Below are 23,049 nucleotides of genomic sequence, written 5' to 3'. Positions count from 1 at the left end.
CTTGCAATTGCACCCATCTGCAAATCTGTCTGGGTTTTCTGTGACCTAGCCTCCAAACCAGCTCATCCGCGACAGTGGGCACATTGCGGACAATTGAGCCGCTGTTGAACGACCTGCACTGAAGCATTTTGGTTGTTGGAGTCAGTGGTGGTAACCAGTGCTTGTCCGCCATCTAGTGGTAGTGAATAGAATTCCACCTTTCTAGCCCAGAATTATATTTAGAGTCATAGAATCATACAGTGCGGAAACAGGCCCATCGGCCCTACTTCTCCACATGTCCCAACTTGTCCCATCTACACTGGTCCCACTTGCCTGCATTTGGCACATATCACTCTAAACCTATCCCATCCATGTACGTTTTAATTGCTTCTGAAACATTGCTATAGTCCCTGCCTCAACTATCTCCTCCGGCAGCTCGTTCCATACACCCACCACCTATTGCGTGAAAAAGTTACCCCTCAGGTTCTTATAAAATCTTTCCCCCTTCACCTTAAACCGATGCCCTCTTGTTCTCGATTCCCCCACTCTGAGTAGGTTAATCTGGAAGGTTAGATCACAAAGGAACCAGGACAATCATGGTTTGGGAACAGCTCCACCCAAGACCACAAGTAATTTCAATTGTGAACGTAGCCCAGACCATCACACAAACCAACCTCCCTTCCATTGACCTCATCTACATTTCACGCTGCTTCGGCAAGCAGTGCAGAAGTATGAAAACGCAAACTTCCAGATTCAGGGACAGTTTCTTCCCAGCTGTCATCAGGCAACTGAACCCATCCTTTCAACAACTGGAGAGCCGTCCTGAGCTACCATCTACTTCATTGGAGAACCTTGGACTATCTTTAATCGGACTTAACCGGACTTTATCTTGCCCTGTACGTTATTCCCTTTATGCTGCATCTGTACACTGCGGATGGCTCAATTGTAATCATGTATAGCTTATAGTTTTTCACTGTACCTCAATACACTTGAAAAATAAACTAAACTGAAGCTAACCAATTGGAAATAAAGGAGATACAAGGAACTGAGATACTAGAATCTTGAGTTGTTTTTCAGTCTGAAGAAGGGTCCTGATCTAAAACATCACCTGTCCATTCCACAGATGCTGCCTGACCCATGGAGTTACCCCAGCACCTTGTGTTTAGCTAGGTTAAGTAATTTGGTCTGCATGGACAAGATGAGCCAAAGGATCTGTTTCTGTACTGCATGGCGCTAAGACTCTAAAATGATAGGGGAATGGCTCAGGTAAAGATTGAAGGTGATCTTGGAGGTGATCAGGTGACCTTATAGATATGTACAAGATCATGAGAGAAATAAAAAGAGTAAATGAACAGAATCTTTTGCCCAGAGTAGAGGAATTGAAAACCAGAGAACATCGGTTTAAGGTGAGGGGGGGACAAATTTAGTAGGTACCTGAGTGGTAACTTTTTTATACAAAGGGTGTTGGGTGTATGGAACTAGCTGCCAGGGGAGGTAGTTGAGGCTGGGACTATCATAATGTTTAATAGACATTTGAACAGGTAAATGGAAAGGATAGGTTTAGAGTGATATGGACCAAGTGCGGACAGGTGGGAATATTGTAGATAGGGCATGTTGGTTGGTGCGGGCAAGTTGAGCTGAAGAGCTTATTTCCACACTGTATCACTCTATGATACCTGTGTACACTGGATGATAGCTGTATTCTCTGGAGTCTAGAAGAATGAGGGGTGATCCTTTAAGATTTCAAGGGGACATGAAAGAATAGATGTTGACATGTTTCTGCAAGTGGTAGAGTGTTCAACAAGATAGTGTAGTTACAAGGCCAGGGTCAATTCTTTAAAGCTGAGATCCATCAGAATTTATTCTTGCAGAATCTGTGGAATTCTCCACCACAGAGGGCCGTGGAGACTGGATCACTGAAAGTATTTAAAGAGCAAGTAGATACATTTTTGAAATATTGGGGAATGAAGGTCACAGGGAATTGGCGCATAAGAGGAGGTCTGGGATGGATCAGCTATAATCATAAGGCAGGGCTGAGGGGCTAAGAGGCCTACTCAAACTACTATTTCCTTGTGTTCTTACCTGCAACTTCCCTGATCAATCTTGGGAAGGGAAGGGCATCCAGAGTACAAGGGATCATAGCACCACAAGCTGTAAGTGCCATAAAATTGTATATCAGTGCCCCTCAGGACTTTCATATGAAGAAAGACTGGATAGACTCGGTTTGTACTCGCTGGAATTTAGAAGATTGAGGGGGGATCTTATAGAAACTTACAAAATTCTTAAGGGGTTGGACAAGCTAGATGCAGGAAGATTGTTCCCGATGTTGGGGAAGTCCAGAACAAGGGGTCACAGTTTAAGGGTAAGGGGGAAGTCTTTTAGGACCGAGATGAGAAAGTTTTTTTTCACACAGAGAGTGGTGAATCTGTGGAATTCTCTGCCACAGAAGGTAGTTGAGGCCAGTTCATTGGCTATATTTAAGAGGGAGTTAGATGTGGCCCTTGTGGCTAAAGGGATCAGGGGGTATGGAGAGAAGGCAGGTACGGGACACTGAGTTGGATGATCAGCCATGATCATATTGAATGGCGGTGCAGGCTCGAAGGGCCGAATGGCCTACTCCTGCACCTATTTTCTATGTTTCTATGTTTCTATGTTTCCTCCTGCCTTTCTCCATCAACAACCTTCCCTTAAACCTGCTTTTTTTCCCTCTTTTTTTCTTGCCTGTTGTCACGTGTACCGAGTTACAGTGAAAAGCTTTGTTTAACATGCTATCCAAACTGATCAGCCAACACAGTAACATAAACACAATCAAGCCAAACCCAAGTACAAATACACAGAGGTAGAGCAAAGGGGAAGGTGCAGAGTCCAGAATGTAGTTCTCAGCATTGTAGTGTAACAGTTCCAAACACAAAGCATAATATCTGCAATAGGCTAAAGGTGTATCGGACTGTACAATAGCTCATGGAAGGACCATTCAGAAGCCATATAACTGAAGGGAAGAAGTTTTTTACTGAGTCCGGTGGGGAGCGCTTTCATGTTTCTGTATCTTCCGCTCGGTGGGAGTGAGGAGAAGAAGGAATGACCAGGGTGGGACATCTTTGATTATGATGGCTGCTTTTCTGAGGCAGCGTGAACTGCAGATGTGGGTCAATGGCGGGAAGTCTGGGCAGCGTGACGATCTGGGTAACATCCACAACTCTGCAATTTCTCTGCGGTCTTGAGCAGAGCTTTTTCCAAACCAAGCTGCGATGCAACCCGACAGTATGCTTTCCAGGATGCAACTGTAGAAGTTTGTAAGAGTCATTGGAGACATGCCGAATTTTGCCAGTTTGCTGAGGAAACTGGGAAACTGAGGTGTTGGTGTGCCTTCCTGGGCGTGGCTTCCATGTGTTGGTCCATTAAAGATCATTGATAAACGTTTTCACCCAGAGAGTTGTGAATCTGTGGAATTCTCTGCCACGGAAGGCAGTGGAGGTTAATTTGCGTGAAGCATTCAAGGGAGAGTTAGATATAGTTCTTAGGGCTAATGGAATCAAGGGATATGGGGAGAAATCAGGAATGGGGTTCTGATTTTGGATGATCAGCCATGATCACATTGAATGGCGGTGCTGGCTCGAAGTGCCGAATGGCCTACTCCTGCACCTATTTTCTATGTTTCTATAATATTAATGCCATGGAACTGGAAGTTCTCAACTATTTCCACTTCAGCTCCATTGATGCTCATTGGGACTTGTACACTCCAGCTTCCTCAAACCGATACCTAGTTCTTTGTCCTTGTGGACATCAAGAGAGAGGGTGTTGTGCTGACATCATGTTACTAAGTTCTCTATCTCCTTTCTTGCCACTGCTTGTGATTCAGCCCACTAAAGTGGTGTCGTCTGCAAACCTACAGATGGTTTAAACCGTCTATATCTCTCGTTTCTCTTATCCCTAACCGGTCTGATGAAGAGCCTCGACCCAAAGCGTTACCCATTCCTTCTCTCCAGAGATGCTGCCTGTGCCGCTGAGTTACTCCAGCTTTTTGTGTCTATCACTGATTTCCACCCTGGGAAATTGTTTCTGACTACTATCGTTGCCTAAGGTGCATACTATCTATGCCTCACTCTGCCACACTATCTATATATAATGTTAAAAACATTAAATAATGTTATATAGCCTTCTCCCCTCAACCTTCAATGTTCCAGAGACAACAATCCAATTTGCTATTGGAAGATAGACACAAAATGTTGGAGTATCTCAGCGGGACAGGCAGCATCTCTGGAGAGAAGGAATGGGCAACGTTTCAGGTCGAGCCCCTTCTTCCTTTGGGAAGGCTTAATGTTTTGTGACTGGCAGTCCCAACTGAGCCACCTGATCCCTGTACAAACCAACATGATATTTTGCTCGTGGGTGGGCCCAATAGCCTTTGTCTGCATGAATCATCAATCCCACCTCCCCTACCATGAATAACTACCCAGTGTGGTTTATGGACTTTACAGCCATTATCCGCCGTGTTTACCATCTCACAGCAAATGACAGCCCATTCGTGATACTGTCTCCAGTAGACTTGTATCACAAATACTGAAGGACCAGTCTGAAGAAGGGTTCCAACCGATCTGACTACGGGTGCTGCACTGTAAGGAGTTTGTACGTTCTCCCCGTGACCTGCGTGGGTTTTCTCCGAGATCTTCGGTTTCCTCCCACACTCCAAAGACGTACAGGTATGTAGGTTAATTGGCTGGGTTAATGTAAAAATTGTCCCTAGTGGGTGTAGGATAGTGTTAATGTACAGGGATCGCTGGGCGGCACGGACTTGGAGGGCATAAAAGGCCTGTTTCCGGCTGTATATATATGATATGATATGATAACCCGAAACGTCACCCATCCTTTTTTCTCCAGAGATGCCGCCTGACCCGCTGAGTTACTCCAGCGCTTTTTATCTATCTTCGGTTATAAACCAGCATCGGCAGTTCCTTCCTACCCATACAGTGTACACAATTCAGCTTCTTGAACTAGCCCACCCATCTTCTGCAGCAGCGCAAGCTGATAAAACTGATCTGGTTCTTTACCTGAAGATCGACACAAAAAGCTGGAGTAACTCAGCGGGTCAGGCAGCATGTCTGGAGAGAAGGAATAGGTGAAGTTTCGGGTCGAGACCCTTCTTCAGACTCAGATTCTTGACCTGTTTCCATTCAACCACATGCTTCCTGCTATCAAACCTCATTATGCAATTTCCTTCACATTTTCTTTTTTTTTTCTTTTTTTTTAATTATTCACAGGACAAAAAAATAATCACAAGCCATTTCCTTGGAACAATTACATTCCAGTTACAGAGAGCAGGAAACTGTCAAAACTCAACAACATGAAAAAGAAACATGGAACGAAAAATGTCTAAGCACTTCTAGTCAAGTTTAGCTTGATACGATTGCAACGTTTAAAAGTAAGAAGGTAGTTTGTCCACTCTTCAAGCTCACTAGCTTGGCCAGACCTGGAGTTTTGTGAAAAATGTCTGGGCAACATCTTTAAGGAGGAATATTAAGGCTTAAGGAAGAATATTAAGACTTTGGAGAGGGTGCAGAGGAGATTTACTGGAATGATATCTGGGGCGAGAGATTTCAGTTAGGCGGAGTCACTGGGGAACCTTGGATGGTTTTAATTTCTGCAGCAAAGGTTAAGGTAAGGTTAATAGAGTTGTTTACACATTTAATTAGTTTTTTGATAGATTAAACAGGGAGAAACTATTCCCACTCACAACTCCCCCTCCCACTCCCAGTCTGACCTTTCTGTCATGGGCCTCCTCCAGTGCCATAGTGAGGCCCACCGGAAGTTGGAGGAACAGCACCTCATATTTCGCCTGGGCAGCTTGCAGCCCAGCGGTATGAACATTGACTTCTCCAGCTTTAGATAGTTCCTCTGTCCCTCTCTTCCCCTCCCCTTCCCAGTTCTCCCACTGCCTTCCTGACTCCACCTATATCCTTTCTTTGTCCCACCCCCCCTGACATCAGTCTGAAGAAGGGTCTCGACCCGAAACGTCACCCATTCCCTCTCTCCTTGATGCTGCCTGACCTGCTGAGTTACTCCAGCATTTTGTGATACCTTCGATTTGTACCACCATCTGCAGTTATTTTCCTACCCACTCACAAAAGCATCGGTACAAAGAGGTCAAGGAGGAACATTAACAGCACGAGTGGAGGACGAGGAATGTTTTAACGCAGTTGGTTGTTGTGGTCTGATAGAAACAGATTGAAGATAACCTAAAAGGCAATTCACTAAATACCTAAAGGAGAACTTTAAGGTGAGAAGGGCAAAGTTTAGAGGAGATGTGCAGGGCAAGCTTATTTACAAAGAAGATGTCGGGTACCTGGAACGAGCTGCCAGGGGTGGTGATAGATACAGATATGACAGTGGCTTTTAAGATACTCTTAGATAGGCACATGGGGACATGCACGGAATGGAGAGATATGGATCATTAAAGTCAGAGGAGATCAGTTTAACTTTGCATCTATTTCAATATGGAGATTGTGGGCTGAAGGGCCTGTCCTGTGCTGTACTGTTTTACGTTCTATGCGACAAAATTCCATGGGGAAGGAGCGGGACGATTGGGCCGAAGGGCCTGTTTCCGTGCTGTATGACTCTCATGACCATGAACCTGAAGCAGAGGTGGGGTCCACAACTCATCCCCATGTAATTTTTAGAGACATAAGAAACTTCAGATGCTGGAATCCTGAACAAAGCACAGTGCTAGAGGAACTCAGCAGATCAGGCAAGATCTGTGGAGGGAAATGAAGAAATGACCTCCTGCCCATCGCTCCACAGATGCTGGTTAGTTAGTTTAGTTTATTGTCATGTTATAAGGTCATAAGGTCATAAGTGATAGGAGCAGAATTAGGCCATTCGGCCCATTGTCTAATCCGCCATGGCTGATCTATCTCTCCCTCCGAACCCAATTCTCCTCCCTTCTCCCCATAACCCCTGACACCCGCACTAATCAAGAATCTATCTATCTCTGCCTTAAAAACATCCATTGACTTGGCCTCCACAGCCTTCTGTGTACCTGTGTTCTGTGTATGTTGAAAGACTGGAGCGACTAGGCTTGTATAAACTGGAATTTAGAAGGATGAGAGGAGATCTTATCGAAACGTATAAGATTGTTAAGGGGTTAGACACATTAGAGGCAGGAAACAAGTTCCCAATGTTGGGGGAGTCCAGAACAAGGGGCCACAGTTTAAGAATAAGGGGTAGGCCAATTAGAACTGAGATGAGGAAAAACGTTTTCAGTCAGAGAGTTGTGAAGCTGTGGAATTCTCTGCCTCAGAAGGCAATGGAGGCCAATTCTCTGAATGCATTCAAGAGAGAGCTAGATAGAGCTCTTAAGGATAGCGGAGTCAGGGGGTATGGGGAGAAGGCAGGAACGGGGTACTGATTGAGAATGATCAGCCATGATCACATTAAATGGCGGTGCTGGCTCGAAGGGCCGAATGGCCTCCTCCTGCACCTATTGTCTATTGTCTACCAGTGGAAAGCTTTTGTTGTGTGTCAACCAGTCAGTGGAAAGATAGTACATGATTACAATCGAGTCATCCACAGTGTACAGATACACGACGAAGGGAATCACGTGAATAACGTTCAGTACAAGACAAAGTCCAGTAGAGTCCGATCATAGATAGTTGCTTGGCCTGCTGTGTTCCTCCCTGGGACCTTCTTTGTGTTTCGTTCCATGGTATTTAACAAATAAAAAGTGTTTTTGCCTAGCTCTTGGCTTCACCGTCGGATATGATCAGGATGGCTTTCTTCATCTTGTCGACGCTCTTGCCCGGATTGAAGGCCGGGAAGACTGGCTCGTTGAAGGTCTCGGAGAAGGTGTGCACTGGGTTCATGGTGCTGGCGTCGTAAAAGGCCAGCTGGCCGGCATCGTAGTCCAGGAAGAGGCCGAGCTTGTGCAGCTTGGTGATGTCCAGGGACGTGGAGATGCTGTTGTGCCAGGCCAGGTACTGGCTCTGCTGGAAGGCCACCGACCAGGCCAGCGGGCTGTTGGTCAGGTTGGTGTTCTCGTTCCTCGGCATGGACCTCTTGACGATGCCCACGCTCCAGTCGGACTTCTCCTGCACGATCACTTCCCAGTAGTACTTGCCCACGTCGAAGCTCTGGGCGGCCAGCACGATGGTCGTCTGGGTGAAGCGCTTGAGTGACAGCGCCACCGCCAGAGGCTTCTCGCTCACCGACACTGCCTTGCCGTCATCCGTCACCTCCAGGGTTGGGTGGGAGGTGTCCGGGTCCAGAGTGATGTTGACGGCCCCTGCGGTGGCAAAACGGGCGAGGGTGAGACCAGAGATACAATATGGAAGCAGGCACTTCGGTTCAACTAGCCCACTCCGGCCAACATGCCCCACGATCGCAATTTGCCCCATCCCTACTTTTCTTTTCCAGGCTCGTTCCCCTTCCACTCTCCCCCCGTTCCCCTTCCACTCTCCCCCCTCCCCCCTCCCCCCTCCCCGCTCCCCCTCCCCCCCCCACCCCCACCCCCCATACTCCAGCAGATTGAAGAAGGGTCCCGAGCAAAGTTCTCCTGTCCATTCCTTTCCCTGCCTGACCGGCTGAGTTCCTCCAGCACTTTGTGGTCACAGCAACCCCACCCCCTCCAGCGATCTGAAGAAGGGTCTCGACCCAACGTTTCATCTGCCCATCCCCTCCCCAGATACTGCCTGACGTGCTGAGTTCCTCCAGCACTTTGTGGTCACAGCTCCCACCGACCCCTCCACTCCATCAGCCTGCAGAAAGGTCCCAAGCCAAGGCACTGTCTGCCCATTCCCTCCACAGATGCTGTGTGTGCAGGAAGGAACTGGTTTACCGAAGATGGACACAAAGTGCTGGAGTAACTCAGTGGGTCGGGCAGCATCTCTGGAGAAAAGGAATAGGTGACGTTTTGGGTCGAGACCCTTCTTCACACTGAGAGCCTGGGGAGAGGGAAACTAGAGGTCTTAAAAGGTTCAGAACAAGTCAGAGCCAGCACCGATAACCAAGGAAAGATGGAGCTCACAATGGTCCATTGTTGGCTGTGAAAGAGGTGATAAGGAAGGGATATGCGGATGTGAACTGTGGAACTGGCAGAACAACTAGGGTGGGAGAGGGGCAAAGCCTAGCAAGTGATAGGTGGACACCAGCCCCTCCTTTCCAGGATCCACCCATCACTTACGATCTGTTGTCCCACCCATTTCCCTCACTTCTCTTTTCCAGCTGTCACCCTCCTTCGCCATCAGTCTGCAGAAGGGTCCCAACCAGAAACAATGTGTTTCCATTCCCTCCACAGATGCTGCTTGACTTGCTGAGTTCCTCCAGCAACTATGGTTTTAGCTCAAGATTCCAACATCTGCAGTCTCTACGTTTCATATCATATCATATATATACAGCCGGAAACAGGCCTTTTCGGCCCTCCAAGTCCGTGCCGCCCAGCGATCCCCGTACATTAACACTATCCTACACCCACTAGGGTCAATTTTTACATTTACCCAGCCAATTAACCTACATACCTGTACGTCTTTGGAGTGTGGGAGGAAACCGAAGATCTCGGAGAAAACCCACGCAGGTCACGGGGAGAACGTACAAACTCCTTACAGTGCAGCACCCGTAGTCAGGATCGAACCTGAGTCTCCGGCGCTGCATTCGCTGTAAAGCAGCAACTCTACCGCTGCGCTACCGCTACCGCTCTACCGCTGCACTTTTTTCGAGAAGGTTCTTTCAGAGTTCCTGACCAACATTTGTTTCTCCACCGAGAAGCTAATAATAAGCTGTATAGTGATGCAAGGGACTGCACAGTCTATGTTACATGGTCGTTTGCCTTTATGGGATTTTATTCTGTGTCAGTTGACTGTCACATTCCCCAGTGACCTGGTTCATAAGAATTCATTGGCCCCAAAATGGTTTGTGATGTCCTCATAGAGTCATAGAGTTATAGAGTCAAACAGTGTGGAAACAGGCCCTCTGGCCCAACTTGCCCACACCGACCATCATGTCCCATCTACACCAGTCCCACTTGCCTGCGTTTAGCATATGTCCTCCTAAACCTGTCCTATCCATGTACCTGTCTAATTGTTTCTTAAAAGTTGTGATAGTCTTAGCCTCATCTGCCTCCTCTGGCAGCTCGTTCCATACACCCACCACCTTTTGTGTTTGAAAAAGTTACTCCTCAGGTTCCAATAAACTCTTTCCCCCTTCACCTATGCCCTCTGGTTCTCGATTCCCCTGCTTACTCTTGGTAAGAGACTCTGTCCGCCTACCTGATCTATTCCTCTCATGATTTTATGCACCTCTATAAGATCTCCCCTCATCCTCATGCGCTCCAGGGAATAGAGTCCCAGCCTGCTCAATCGCATAATGAAAGGCACAGTGTAAATGTAAGTATTTTATCTTGACTGCTAATGAATTCAGCCAGTCTAAAGGAATGCCAGGAAAGGGTATGGGGAGAAGGCAGGAACGGGGTACTGATTGTGAATGATCAGCCATGATTACATTGAATGGCGGTGCTGGCTCAAAGGGCCGAATGGCCTCCTCCTGCACCTATTGTCTATTGTCCATTGTCTATTATCTATTACCACCATCTGCAAGACCATAAAATTAGTGCTAGTGCTGTGTTAAGAATGGCTGGAGTCCATTGCATGAAAACCGCATCACAAATAATACTAACTTGCACGGGATTAACCATGTACCTCAGATAATGCAGAACGGTCAATGTGGTAACTGGAGAAACATCACATGGGTGCACTGGTGTTTGGAAGAGGAAGGGGAGAGTTGGCAGAAATGTAGTGGTGGGGCCACGGGGAAAGGAGCTTTCTTGGTCTAAGGTATCTTTCTGGATTTGATTCTAAAGTATCAGCCTTGGCTCAGTGGCAGCTTTCATCTTCCAATCAACATGTTGTATATCCAGGCCCTGTTCCAGACATCTGAATGTGTGATTTGGCCGCCACCTCTGTGAAGTACTGAGGGAATACTGCACTGTCTGCAATACCACCTTTCAGGTGAATTTATTCATTTTGTGTTCTTAAATTTTCTCTGGAAAGCTGGACATTGAGGGGAGATCAGATAGTAGTGTATAAAATTAAGAGAGATACAGATAAGGTAGAAATCAGAACCTTTTTCCCAGGGTGCAAATGTCAAATACTAGAGGGCATAGTTTTAAGGTAAGAGGGGCAAAGTTTAAAGGAGATGTGCGGGGTAAGTTGTTTTAACACAGAGGGTTCTGGGTGCCTGGAACGTGCTGCCAGGGGTGGTGGAAGAGACAGGTAAAATAATGGTGCATTTTAGATAGCCATAAAAGGACACAACGTGCTAGAGCAACTCATCAGGTCAGGCAGCATCTCCAGAGAACATGGGTAGGTGACGTTTCAGATTGGGACCCATCTTCAGGCAGTAGTTTGAGATTTTGTTTTAGATAGGCATGTGGATGTGCAGGGAACAGACAGATATGTATCGTTGACAGGTGGATGAAATTAGTTTATCCTGGTTTATTTTCGGCATGGACATTGGGGGTCAAAGCCCCTGTTCCTGTGCAGTATTCTTCTATGTACAGTATGTGTAAGAAGGAACTACAGATGCTGGTTTACACCGAAAATAGACACAAAATGCTGGAATAACTCGGCGGGCCAGGCAGCATCTCTGGAGAAAAGGAATAGGTGACGTTACGGGTCGAGACTTTTACCCCTGTACAATGACAATAAAGATATATTGTATTGTATTGAGACCCTTCATCAGACTGAGAGTCAGGCTTATGTTCTACTGTAATCCATGTGGAGCAACTTCTTCAAAGTTCAGCATTTTGTGAATTCTGCTGAGTTACTCCAGCATTTTGTGAATCCTGCTGAGTTACTCCAGCATTTTGTGAATGAGATGCTGCCTGACCTGCTGAGTTACTCCAGCATTTTGTGAATGAGATGCTGCCTGACCTGCTGAGTTACTCCAGCATTTTGTGAATTAAAACCTTCTAATCCATGTTTTGTGTTTGTCTGAGTCAATGTCACTGTGATACTGTGCAAGCAAATTTTCCATTGTTCCTATTCTGCTTGTGCAAGTGACAATAGATTTGGCTTGAAAGATGAAACCAAAGCTGGAGTAGTGATCAATGAGAAGGCACCATTCACACAATAGTGTAATTTCCCAGATCATTACAACCTCTACCTATTATAACATGCAAGGGCAGGGGAGCAAATGGGAACATTAGTGATTCAACTTCCAGAGGCCGGGACTATTGGTCGAGAGCCAAAGGTTTAACTTCCACCCAGCCACTTGGAGATTTTAATGCTGAACGATAAATCTGGAATTCAAAACAACACTAGTATACGAGATGGTGATCGGGCTGTAATTAAAAACCCAGATGCACCATAGAGAGCACTCTGCAGGGTTCATGTTCATCAGTGATGGGAGCAGAATCAGGCCATTCGGCCCATCAATTCTATGCCATTCAAACATAGCTCACCTATCTTTCCCTCTCAACCCCAACTCTCCTGCCTTCTCCCCAAAACACCTGACACCCAGTTTAGCTTGGGACAGCATAGTTGTAGATGTAGCCCAGTTCATCACTCTGACCAGACCTCCTACCATTGACTCCACTTCATGTTGCCTCGGAAAAGCAGCCAACATAATCAAAGACCTGTCCCACCCCACTCATTCCTTCTTCTCCCTGCTCCTGGCTGGCAGAAGGAACAGCAGCTTGAAAGCACACACCACCAGAGTCAGGAACAGCTTATCCTCTCCATTATCAGGCTTCTGAATGGTCCGTCCATAAGCTATGTAGTGTCCGATTCACCTCTACCCTATTATGGACATTGGCCTTCGTCTATGGAATTGATGCATTACAATGCTGAGAACTATATTCTGTTTCTTCCCCTTTGCTCTATCCATTGTACTTCATTGCATGACTTGATTGCATTTATGTATGGTATATCCAATCTGTTGAATAGCATACAAAACAAAGCTTTTCATTGTACCTCGGTACACATGATAATAATAAACCTAAACCATCTGGTTTGTTAATATCCCTTTCAGGAATTCTTACCTGGTTTTATTCCAGACTCAATAATGTAACTAACTCTTTGGAGCCCTCTTAAATGGTCTGGATGGCCCTCTGCTCAATTAAGGCTGGGCAATACAACACGGTGGCGCAGTGGCAGAGCTACTGCCTTACAATGCCAGAGACTGACTGCCGGTGCTGTCTGTATGGAGTTTCTACATTCTCCCCGTGACCTGCGTGGGTTTTCTCCATGATCTCCGGTTTCCTCCCACACATCAACGACATACAGGTTTGTAGATTAATTAGCTTGGTGTAAATGTAAATGTAAAAAATTATCCCTAGTGTGTGCAGGGCAATGATAATGTGTGGGGATCGCTGGTCGATGCGGACCCGGTGGGCCGGAGCCGGTTTCCGCTCTGTATCTCTAAACTAATCTAAATAGATGCTGGTTTATTCACAAAATGCTGGAGTAACTCAGCAGGTCAGGCAGCATCTCGGGAGAGAAGGAATGGATGACGTTTCGGGTCAAGACCCTTCTTCAGACTGATGTCAGGGGGGCGGGACAAAGGAAGGATATAGGTGGAGACAGGAAGATAGAGGGAGATCTGGGAAGGGGGAGGGGAAGAGAGGGACAGAGGAGCTATCTGAAGTTGGAGAAGTCGACATTCATACCACCGGGCCGCAAACTGCCCAGGCGAAATATGAGGTGCTGCTCCTCCAATTTCCGGCGGGCCTCACTATGGCACTGGAGGAGGCCCATGATAGAAAGGTCAGATGGGAATGGGAGGGGGAGTTAAAGTGCTCGGCCGGTGGCCAAGCACTTTAACTCCCCCTCCCATTCCCAGTCTGACCTTTCTGTCATGGGCCTCCTCCAGTGCCATAGTCATTTCTGTCATGGGCCTCCTCCAGTGCCATAGTGAGGCCCGCCGGAAATTGGAGGAGCAGCACCTCATATTTCGCATTTTGTGAATAAATCGATTTGTACCAGCATCTGCAGTTATTTTCTTATACTAAATAGATGCTGGCCCTGGCAGTTATGTTCACATCCCATAAATGAATAAAAAATCACTGAAACTGATGAAACTGAGGCAACTGAACCGCCATCACTCCAGCTAGAATATGGTCCTGATCTCCCATCTAGCTCATTAGAGACCTTTGATCTTTAATTGAACTGTTTCAGACTTTATCTTGCACCAAATGTTGTACCTTTTATCCTTTATCTGTACCCTCTGGACAACTTGATCGTAAACACGTATAGTCTTTTCTTTCAGTCGATAGCATGCAACAAAATACAGTACTTTTCACTGTATTTCAGTACATGTGACAACAATAAACCTAACTAAAACTAAACTCAACAAATACAAACAATTCTGATCTGAATTTGTCTGGCTCCTACTTAATCAGGAAGGGCTGATTACTGACTAAAAAGTCACTGAAACTGATGAGATGCTGATTTATTTCTTACTGCTCGTAACACCTGTAATGAAGTAGAGACGGTCGAAAGCTTCAAGATCTTGGGAATAAATATCACCAGCACTTTTTTTCCTGGACCAGCCACATAAAAGCTATGGCCAAAAAACTCTCTCATTACGAGTGAGATGAATGAGATCAAGTGAGATGAATGAGATCAAAATGAATATGTCTCACATTCAACAAGAATATGAGTTATTAATCATAGGGCTGAAAAGTAAGGACCCATTTTTTAAACACATAGGAAGTTGCTGATGTTCTCTTCCTGGTAAACGTGTCTGCTATTGGTAAGAATAAGGGGTAGGCCATTTAGAACTGAGATGAAGAAAAACTTTTTCAGTCAGAGAGTTGTGAATCTGTGGAATTCTCTGCCTCAGAAGGCAGTGGAAGCCAATTCTCTGAATGCATTCAAGAGAGAGCTGGATAGAGCTCTTAAGGATAGCGGAGTCAGGGGGTATGGGGAGAAGGCAGGAACGGGGTACTGATTGAGAATGATCAGCCATGATCACATTGAATGGCGGTGCTGGCTCGAAGGGCCGAATGGCCTCCTCCTGCACCTATTGTCTATTGTGGTTCCATGTTTGTGCCCAAGGTGTTTCTCCTAAACACTGTAAACTGCATTAATTAATAGCAATGACAGATTATAGAAGAGCTCAGATTGAATGGGGGCAAGGTATAATTTATTATTTAATTTATTACTCAGTCTTTACAAAGAAGAAATCCAAGTGTGAATGTGGCAGAATAAATCAGGGTGCCAAGCATCCGTACAAAGACGGAAACACTAGAGAATGTGTAGATTCAGAGCTAAGGAATCCAGGAGTTACATTTCTATTTGACATCGCTCAAGTGTTAGATTGGCAGTGACTAAAAATGAAAGGGGTCAAAAGTAATTTCTCCAGTGTTGCATCGAATGATCATATAAACCATCTGTGAAAACACAAGTCCTACCACGGATGTCAACTGCATGCTAACAGGAGAAAAATCCAACTTTGTTTTAAGATAATTGCCAGGGGAAGGAGAGGGGGAGAAATTGAGATGCTTTTTTTTAAACTGGGGGTGGTGGGTGGTGGTAAGGGAGGGGGGAGTGGTGGTGGGTAAGCAAAATGTTATGGGCTTGATGCATTACCAATGAAACGAGATTGGAGACACAGTTATTGGCCTGTGTGAGTTTAGAACTGAGAAGTGGGAGCAATTGATGGAACAGCAATAGCAGGTATTCCTGGGAATAATGCAGAAGTTGCAGGATCAATTCATCCCAAAGAGGAGGAAAGATTCTAAGGGGAGTAAGAGGCACCCGTGGCTGACAAGGGAAGTCAAGGACAGCATAAAAATAAAAGAGAAGAAGTATAACATAGCAAAGAAGAGCGGGAAGTCAGAGGATTGGGACTCTTTTAAAGAGCAACAGAAGATAACTAAAAAGGCAATCCGGGGCAAAAAGATGAGGTACGAAGGTAAGCTAGCCAATAATATAAAGGAGGATAGTAAAAGCTTCTTTAGGTATGTGAAGAGGAAAAAAATAGTTAGGGCAAATGTGGGTCCCATGAAGACAGAAGCAGGTGAATTTATTATGGGGAACTTGGGAGCCAGCGCTGCCGTCGCAGCTGCGGCTTGCCTGCAGTCCGTCTGTCTTTGTTTCTGTGTCGTGTCCCCGTTCCCGTTGCGGCCTACCAGCGGCCATGCACCTGGGACCACCCGGGCTCTGGTTTGCAGAGCCCGCGGCCCGGACTCACCAACTGCGGCGCTGGCTGCCTGCGGATGCTGCGGGAGCGGCTGCGACTTGTCTCCGGAGGCTCCGGCGCGGGCCGCGTGGACGTCGGAAGCCCGCAGGCCCCTGGGTGGGGGCCGACATCGGGAGCTCCGGCAGCGGCAGCGTGTTCGCCCGCCCCGAATCGCGGGGCTTGGGTCGGCCCGCCGCGGACCTTTCACCGTCCGGCGCGGCCTGGAATAGGCCGCGGGATTTTCACCGCCCGGCGGGGGCTTCAATGTCGGGAGCCCCGACCGCCCCGACGTGGCAACGACAACAGCCTGACCACGAGAGAAGACGGCAGGGGAAGAGAAAAGACATTCTGGCCTTCCATCACAGTGAGGAGGGACTGGAGGAGACTCACTGTGATGGATGTTTCTTTTTGTTTGGTGTTTGTGATTGTATGTGTTATTGCATTTTTATTGATTATTCTTATTGGTCTTATTGTTCAACTGCGGGTAATGTTTCATTTCACTACACATTTATGTGTATGTGACAAATAAATGACTATTGACTATTGACTATTGAAGGAAATGGCAGACGAGTTGAACCGGCACTTTGGATCTGTCTTCACTAAGGACGATACAGACAATCTCACAGATGTTCTAGTGGCCAAAGATCCTAGGGTGACGAAGGAACTGAAGGAAATTCACATTAGGCAGGAAATGGTGTTGGGTAGACTGATCGGACTGAAGGCTGATAAATCCCCAGCCTTCTAAATTTCCCCAGCCATGCGAAGAGGTCCTTCTGCAGTTGTACAGGGCCCTAGTACGACCGCACCTGGAGTACTGTGTGCAGTTTTGGTCTCCAAATTTAAGGAAGGATATTCTTGCTATTGAGGGCGTGCAGTGTAGGTTCACTAGATTAATTCCCGGAATGGCGGGACTGTCGTATGTTGAAAGACTGGAGCGACTAGGCTTGTATACACTGGAATTTAGAAGGATGAGAGGGGAACTTATTGAAACATATAAGATTATTAAGGGATTGGACACGTTAGAGGCAGGAAACATGTTCCCAATGTTGGGGGAGCCCAGAACCAGGGGCCACAGTTTAAGAATAAGGGGTAGGCCATTTAGAACGGAGATGAGGGAAAACTTTTTCAGTCAGAGAGTTGTAAATCTGTGGATTTCACTGCCTCAGAAGGCAGTGGAGGCCAATTCTCTGAATGCTTTCAAGAGAGAGCTAGATAGAGCTCTTAAGGATAGCGGAGTCAGGGGAGAAGGCAGGAACGGGGTACTGATTGAAAATGATCAGCCATGATCACATTGAATGGTGGTGCTGGCTCGATGGGCCGAATGGCCTATTCCTGCACCTATTGTCTATTGTCTATGGCGGACTGAATGGTAACCATCAACGCTGCATAGAATCACCGAACCACAGAAGAAAGAATACGATTGATGTCCTGCAATATACACTGATGATTCAAAACATTATGACCACTGACAGGTGAAGTGAATAACATTGATTATCTTGTTACAATGGCACCTGTCAAGGGGTGGGATATATTAGGCAGCAAGTAAACAGTCAGTTCTTGAAGTTGATGTGTTGGATGCATGAGAAATGGGCAGGAGTAAAGACCTCAGCGACTTTGACATGGACCAAATTGTTATGGCAAGGCTTGTGGGGTGCTCCCGGTCAGCAGTGGTGAGTACCTACTGACAGTGGTCTGAGGAGGGACAAACCACAAACCGGCGACAGGGTGTTGGCCACCCAAGGCTCATCGATGCGCGAGGGCAACGAAGGCTATCCCGTCTGGTCCGAACCGACAGAAGGTCTACTGTGGCACATGTCACAGAAAATTTTAATGGTGGTCAAGGGTAGAATGTGTCACAATACACAGTGCATCGCACCCTGCTGTGTATGGGGCTGCACAGGGAGGACCAACAGCATATTAGGCAGGTGGTCGTAATGTTTTGGCTCATCAGGTCACAATGTTTTGGCTCATCGATGTGTGCTGTCAGTGTTTTATTCTACCAACAAAACAGTATAGTTTAGCTTTAGTTTAGTTTAGAGATACAGAGGGGAAACAGGCCCTAAGAACCAAAGAGTCTGCGCCAACCAGCGAACCCCACACACTCACATTATCCTATGCACATTAGGGACTATTTATAATTTTACCAAGCCAATTAACCTACAAACCTGTACGCCTTTAAAATGTGGGAGGAAACTGGAGATCCCAAAGAAACCACAGGTAGGTCACGGGGAGAACGTTGTACAGACAAACACCCGTGATCAGGATTAAACTCGGGTCCCTGATGCTGTAAGGCAGCAACTCTACCGTTGCACCACTGTGCCGCCCTTTAAAGTTATGCAACTTTATAAAAGGGAGGTTGTTTTAATAGAAAGTAATGGAATGTGTGTTTAGTATTCCCATGGGAACAACTCCCATTATAGAATTTCATTGTTCTGTTGCTGGTGCATATAACATTTCAACACTCTTAATTCGTGAAAGTGCCTTTACCAGGTCTCATCGCACCACACTGAGCTAAATAGCAGAACACACAGAACGAACTGATGCTAAACTCGTCTGCATTGTTCTTTGTGTAGAAAGGAACTGCAGATGCCGGTTTATATCGGAGATAGACACAAAGCATTGGAGTAACTCAGCGGGTCAGGCAGCATCTCTGGACAAAAAAAGGGTTTGTTTCGGGGCGGAACGCTTCTTCAGACTGAAAGTAGACGGGAGGGAACTCAAGGGAAGAAAAGGCCAGAACAAAGCAGGGCCGGCAACAGATGGCCATGGAAGGGTCTTTGTTCTTTGTATCGACTCAATGCGGGGATGGAACAGCTTGAGACTTTTATAGAGAATGATCTTATTACACCAAAGAAGTGCACAGAGTGAGGAATGGTCACCCGTGCATTTGCAAATATCAGCTACGATCCAGCCGAATCAGTGAACAGGTGGAAGATGGTTCTTCAGCACTTACAGTTTACTTGGATGTTCACCTCAAGTCTACAAGGGGAAACTGCTGAAGATGATTAACAGGAACAAATCAACAGAAAATTAAACTGCCAGACCAAAAGCTTGTTTGAAACCAAAGAGGATGAGGCTGTCGTTGATGGAAACAGTTCTTTGAAAAGAGAAGAACAAAATCTGCAGTGTGACTTTGAATTGCTTTACATTAGTGACATTTAATAACAAGTTGGAGGACTGGACATTATGTGATATTAGAACCATTAATCCACAAATGGAAAGAACAGTTCCCAATAATATCTAGAACTATTAAGAGGATGAGCTACGTTATGAAAGATGGGTGTAATGGGAATTAAAGCACAGGAATCGAGCTGGAACACATTAGAAGGTAAAGTCCATACAAGTTCACCGAAAGAGAGTGGCACGATTGCGACCATGCCAATGTGATCCACACTCCTGTAGAGAGCTATTGTTGAACATTACGGCACGGTGGCGCAGCAGTAGAGCTGCTGCCTTACATCGCCAGAGACCCGGGTTCGATCCTGACTGTGGGTGCTGTCTGTACGGAGTTTGTACCTTCCCCCTTCTTAAGGGATTGGACACGCTAGATACAGGAAACATGTTCCCGATGTTGGAGGGGTCCAGAACCAGGGGCCACAGTTTAAGAATAAGGGGTTGGCCATTTAGAATGGAGATGATGAAAAACCTTTTCACTCAGACAGTTGTGAATCTGTGGAATTCTCTGCCACAGAAGGCAGTTGAGGACGATTCACTGGATGCATTCAAAAGAGTGTTAGATAGAGCTTTTATGGCAAGTGGAATCAAGGGATATGGGGAGAAGGCAGGCACAGGTTACCGATTGTAGATGATCAGCCATGATCACAATGAATGGCGGTGCTGGCTCAAAGGGCCAAATGGCCTCCTCCTGCACCTATTTTCTTTGTTCCTATGTTTCTAAAAAAGCCACAAAGTGCTGGAGTAACTCAGCGAGTCAGGCAGCACCTTTGGAGAATGTGGATAGGTGGTGTTTTGAGTAGGGACCCTTCTTCAGACTGATTGTGGTGTGAGGGGGAGAAAGCTGGAAGAGAGGAGGGGCATGACAAAGTCTGACGAGTGATGGGTGGATACAGGCGAGGGGGGTGGATTTGATAGGCAGATGGTCGGACAAAAGCCAGAGATGCAAAGACCAAAAAGTGTGAGATAATGTGCAAGGTTAGAAAAAGTATGAATTGTGAAGCCAGATGAAGGAATATGTGGAAGGGAAGGGGGAGTGGGAGATGGGGAGCAATGGGTGTGCATTCAGGTGGGGCACAGGGAAGGGAAGGGGAAGGAAGGAAGGTGGGATGAAAAGGAGGTTATTTGTAGGTTAGTTACCTAAAATTGGAACTACAATCAGATAGTTGTTATTGGGTGGCACAGTGACACAGTGGTAGAGCTGCTGCCTTACAGCGTCAGAGTCCCGGGTTCTATCCTGACTACGAATGCTGTCTGTACGGCGTTTGTACGTTCTCCCAGTGACTGCATGTGTTTTCTTTGGTTTCATAGAAACATAGAAACATAGAAAATAGGTGCAGGAGTAGGCCATTCGGCCCTTCGAGCCTGCACCGCCATTCAATATGATCATGACTGATCATCCAGCTCAGTAGCCTGTACCTGCCTTCTCTCCATACTCCCTGATCCCTTTAGCAAAAAGGGCCACATCTAACTCCCTCTTAAATATAGCCAATGAACTGGCCTCAACTACCTTCTGTGGCAGAGAATTCCACAGACCCACCACTCTCTGTGTGAAGAAATGTTTTCTCATCTCGATCCTAAAAGACTTCCCCCTTATCCTTAAGCTGTGACCCCTGGTTCTGGACTCCCCCAACATCGGGAACAATCTTCCTGCATCTAGCCTCTCCAACCCCTTAAGAATTTTATATGTTTCTATAAGATCCCACATTCCTCCCACATTCCAAAGACGTGCAGGTTTGTTGGTTAATTGACCCCTGTAAATTGACCCTAGTTTGTAGGATAGAACTAGTATATGGATGATCGCAGGATGGAGTGGACTCGGTGAGCCGAAGGGCCTGTTTCCGCGATGTATCTCCGAAGTCTAAAGCTAGCTGACTGTGGCTCACAAGAGCCTGGGGAAGGCTCGTGGAATTTATAATGTGTCAGTACTTTGTCTGACTTTTGCTAAGCCGGCTCTAGAGGTGGTGATACTCCACTGAGTGCGTGGACAACTGTACGACCAGCCTCCCCCACCCTCCCACCCTCCCTCCCTCCCCAAAGTGCAGAATGCTCACCAAAAGCTCTTTCCCAGCTGGTAATTGTCCAGGAGCTCTGATCACTGCTACACAGCTGGCCAGACAACTGGCAGACAGAATGGGACCGTTTCACAGCTTAGCTGTCTGTCTACCCTCCTGCTACTTGCCCACTTTCCAGCAAGAACTCTGATTGCAGGCGGCTTACATTTGGCAATAAAGAACAGGCAACCTGCTTCTGACAGGATTTTTTCTGCTCTGCCAGCCCGCATGGTATTTGTGTCTGCAGGCAAGCTATCAAGTGACTGCAGCAAATGGGCCAAAATCCATTCTTAATCCCAGTCCATTTTACAACCTCTCCAGGCAATTTAGAAAAAGCTATCCGACTGATTTACCAGTCAGAGATGTGAGGAAAGGCAGAGAAATTTTGGCTTTCCAAAAGAGAAGACTGGGCTGAGTTTATACAAGGTGATAAAGCATTCGGAAAAAGATTCGTGTTTAAGTCCTGTGATACAGACATAACCTTAGACTAGGACGTCAAGAAGTTGTTGTCAGTACCACATACAAGGAATGGCGGGTGTAGAAAGGAACTGCAGATTCCGGTTTATACCGAAGACAGACATGAAGTGCTGGAGTAACTCATTGGGTCAGGCAGCTTCTCTGGAGAAAAAGGATGAGTGATGTTTTGGGTCGGCCTGAGGAAAGGTCCCGACCTGAAACGTCACCCATCCTTTTTCTCCAGATAAGCTGCCTGACCCGATGAGTTACTCCTGCACATTGTAGACAATAGACAATAGACAATAGACAATAGGTGCAGGGGGAGGCCATTCGGCCCTTCGAGCTAGCACCGCCATTCAATGTGATCATGGCTGATCATTCTCTATCAGTACCCCGTTCCTGCCTTCTCCCCATACCCCCCGACTCCGCTATCCTTAAGAGCTCTATCTAGCTCTCTCTTGAATGCATGGAATGGTATCTGCCGGAGAAACATGGGTTCTGCTTTGAGAATACTGCAATGTCCTTCCCAATACACGCACTAAAAGGCTGCCTTCATTTGTAGCTATCAACTCATTGCAAGAGTTTGACAATTCTTATGCCTGCAAAGTGCTGGAGTAACTCAGCGGGTCAGGCAGCATCTCATTTCGATTCAGCATTCTTCTTCAGATTTCCAGAGATGCTGGCTGACCCACTGAGTTACTCCGACACTTTGTGTTCCATGCAAGATACCAGCATCTGCAGTCCCATGTATCTCCCTTATACTTACAGAATTGAATTCATACAAGCTGATTTAACTTAATTCAATTTAATGAGACTCACTGTTTTCCAAATTCCAATTCAATATTCCAAATGTGGCCTGACCAATGCCTTATAAACCCTCAACATTAGATCCAAAATGACTGCTAACATTGCATTTGCCTTTCTTACTACCGACTCAACCAACAAATTAACCTTTTGTGTAATCTGCACCAGCACTCCCAAGTCCCTTTGCAGCTCTGATTTCTGAATCCTCTCCCCATTTACAAAAAGGGTCATGTTTTGCATGAATCTTGTCAAGATTTCAGGAAATCTTGCTGCATTAAGATAGGCATTGGTTACATAGACACAAAAAGCCAGAGTAACTCAGCGGGACAGGCAGCATCTCTGAAGAGAAGGAATCAGCATCTGAAGTTCCTTCTTACACATTGGTTAGACCATAGCTGAATATTGCCTAGGAAGG

Source organism: Rhinoraja longicauda, chromosome 1 (assembly GCF_053455715.1).
Source record: "Rhinoraja longicauda isolate Sanriku21f chromosome 1, sRhiLon1.1, whole genome shotgun sequence".
Classification (NCBI taxonomy): domain Eukaryota; kingdom Metazoa; phylum Chordata; class Chondrichthyes; order Rajiformes; family Arhynchobatidae; genus Rhinoraja; species Rhinoraja longicauda.
Note: the sequence above shows the minus strand (reverse complement) of the source record.